This window comes from Oratosquilla oratoria, chromosome 10 (genome assembly GCF_046742065.1).
Source record: "Oratosquilla oratoria isolate Oo_2021 chromosome 10, ASM4674206v1, whole genome shotgun sequence".
NCBI lineage: Eukaryota > Metazoa > Arthropoda > Malacostraca > Stomatopoda > Squillidae > Oratosquilla > Oratosquilla oratoria.
The window spans coordinates 22,344,113-22,347,261 of record NC_134786.1 but is presented as its reverse complement, the minus strand read 5'-3'; the positions used below and the strand labels follow the sequence as shown (position 1 = coordinate 22,347,261).

Genomic DNA, 3,149 nt, shown 5'->3' with positions numbered 1-3,149 from the left:
CAAAGGAGTAATTTGTCCATTTCCTTTTGGCGGGGATCACTATTCATCCATTTTTTTTTTACTACAAGATAAAACCACAGAGGTATCTAAATTTAAAAAAATTACAAAAGTCTGAGCTTAGATCCCTTCAGTTAATTTTTTTTTTCAATACTAAAGCTCGTGGGAGGTTTACATTGTTACCGAAAAACATTGCACCTGCTGTTTGAAATTACGTATCATTGGTGGGAAAGGCAGAGATACATTTTGCACCAGTGGTCCACTTTACCCCATCTTCCCCTATATCATGGCAGACAAGCAAGTAATAATATGAGATAGTGCCAATGCTTTCAAAACATACTTTGACCTAAAAGTAAAATGCTTCATGGAAATTACAAATAAATAATCACAATAATCACATTTTAATCAATGATTATTATCAGGAAAAAATTGATTACGATTTGATAATGATTATCATCGCAGAGTAAATTTTGATTATGATTTGATTATAATTACTCAAATTTCATGTTTTTTTTTATTATGATTTGTTTATGGTTACGTAATCACAGCCACGGATTATGATTTTTTGAGTAGTAATCATACGAGTATATGTATATATATATATATATATATATATATATATATATATATATATATATATATATATATATACAATATATATATATATACATATGTATATATATATGTATGTATATATACATATATATACACATATATGAATGTATATATATATATATATATATACATATATATGTACATATATATATACATATATATGTACACACACACACACACACACACACACACACACACACACACACACACACACACACACACACACACACACACACACACACACACACACACACACACACACACACACACACACACACACACACACACACACACACACACACACACACACACACACACATATATATATATATATATATATATGCATGTATATCCATATATGCATGTATATATATATATATATATGCATATGTATACATATATACATATACATATATATATATATACATATATAGATATATGTATACATATATACATATACATATATATATATATACATATTTACACACACACACACACACACACACACACACACACACACACACACACACACACACACACACACACACACACACACACACACACACACACACACATACACACACACACACACACGCACACACACACACACACACACACACACACACACACACACACACACACACACACACACACACACACACACACACACACACACACACACACACACACACACACACACACACACACACACACACACACACACACATATATATATAATATATATATATATATATATATATATATATACATATACATATATATATATACATATATATACACACACACACACACACACACACACACACACACACACACACACACACACACACACACACACACACACACACACACACACACACACACACACACACACACACACACACACACACACACACACACACACACACACACACACACACACACACACACACACACACACACACACACACACACACACACACACACGTGTCGATCACGAGTCCAACACGTGATCCAAGAGACCAAGATGAATGCACACACACACACACACACACACACACACACACACACACACACACACACACACACACACACCACACACACACACACACACACACACACACACACACACACACACACACACACACACACACACACACACACACACACACACACACACACACACATACACACACACGTGTATATATATATATGTATATATATCGTCGTCGTCGGCATGTACTCGTCTTCGAGTATCATAGTTTCCAGTCCCAATAGAAGATTGAATAGATGAGGGAGTCATAAGAGGTTAGTTATTATTAGGGTGGTGAGCCTTCTTATGGCTCGTAAGGCCAATTCGTGCCCTGAACAACCGAGGGCATTGATCGCACTGAATCGTGGGAGGTGGTTGTGGTTGTTTTGTTCTTTCTGCCCGTTGCTGTCGTTTAGCTACCAGGTTGGCTCTTCTATTCTCTTCAAAGAGGTCCGTGCCCACTCTAATTTTGTTTCTCCACTCATTCCTGTCATACGCTGAAGCTTCGAAGGTGTTTGGGTCTATGTTAGCTTCCTTGAGGGATTTCTTGAGTTGGTCTTTAAATCGGAGCATAGGGCGGCCTCTAAGGCGATCACCTGTATTTAACTCACTGAAGAGAATTTTCTTTGGTAGTCTTGTGTCCTCCATACGCACCACATGGCCAGACCATCTTAAGCGGTGTTTCATGATCATGGCCTCGATGCTAGTGACATTGGCTCTTTCAAGGACTGCTGTATTGGACACGTAGTCGTTCCATTTGATTTTCATTATTGCTCTCAGTTTTTTTCTGGTGGAATTGTTCTAGTTTTTTGAGGGCCATACTATAAAGGGTCCAAGTCTCGCATGCATATAGCTGGGTAGATACTATGACGGCGTTATATACCATCACCTTTGTATGGGTGGTTAGGCTTTTGTTCTTGAACACCCTGGTGGATAGTCTCCCATATGCAGTGTGGCCAGCTTGTAACCTGTTTTCAATTTCTTTGGAGGATGTGCTCTGGGTGGAAAGGATGCTTCCCAGGTATGGGAAGTGTTCGACGCATTCAATGGTGGTTCCATCCATGGTCATGTTAGTTGCTGGTGGATTTTCCCCTGGTCTTGGTTGGGCCAATATCTTAGTTTTGGCCTTGTTAACTGTCAGGCCAAAACATGTGTAGGCAGCATGGAAATTATCCACTGATTGTTGGAGTTCTGCATGGGTGTGGGCTACAGCAGCGTTGTCATCCGCATACTGTAGTTCCGTCACATTGATGGTGTTGCGCCGTGATTTGAGTCTGGCCATTTTAAAGATTTCTCCATCTAATCTGTATTTTATTTCAACCCCTTGGTTGTTGTGGGGTACTTCATATAGCATGGCAGCTAAATATAAAGAGAAAAGGGTCGGTGCCAGTACACGTGGGAGCCAGCGAAAGATCCAGCTAGGAGGCTTATCCTTCCAGCCAGCAGCGTCACCACCACCCTCACCCGGACACTTGGGCGCTGTAACATTGAAATAGTGGGCCAG

The 3,149-nt window shown here is 39.2% G+C and overlaps 1 pseudogene; it reads right to left on the bottom strand.

Moving 5' to 3' along the window:
• LOC143028803 (uncharacterized) overlaps positions 1–2,338 on the bottom strand; it is an 8,878-nt pseudogene extending 6,540 nt beyond the window's left edge.
• Between the last annotated feature and the right edge of the window lie 811 nt (positions 2,339–3,149).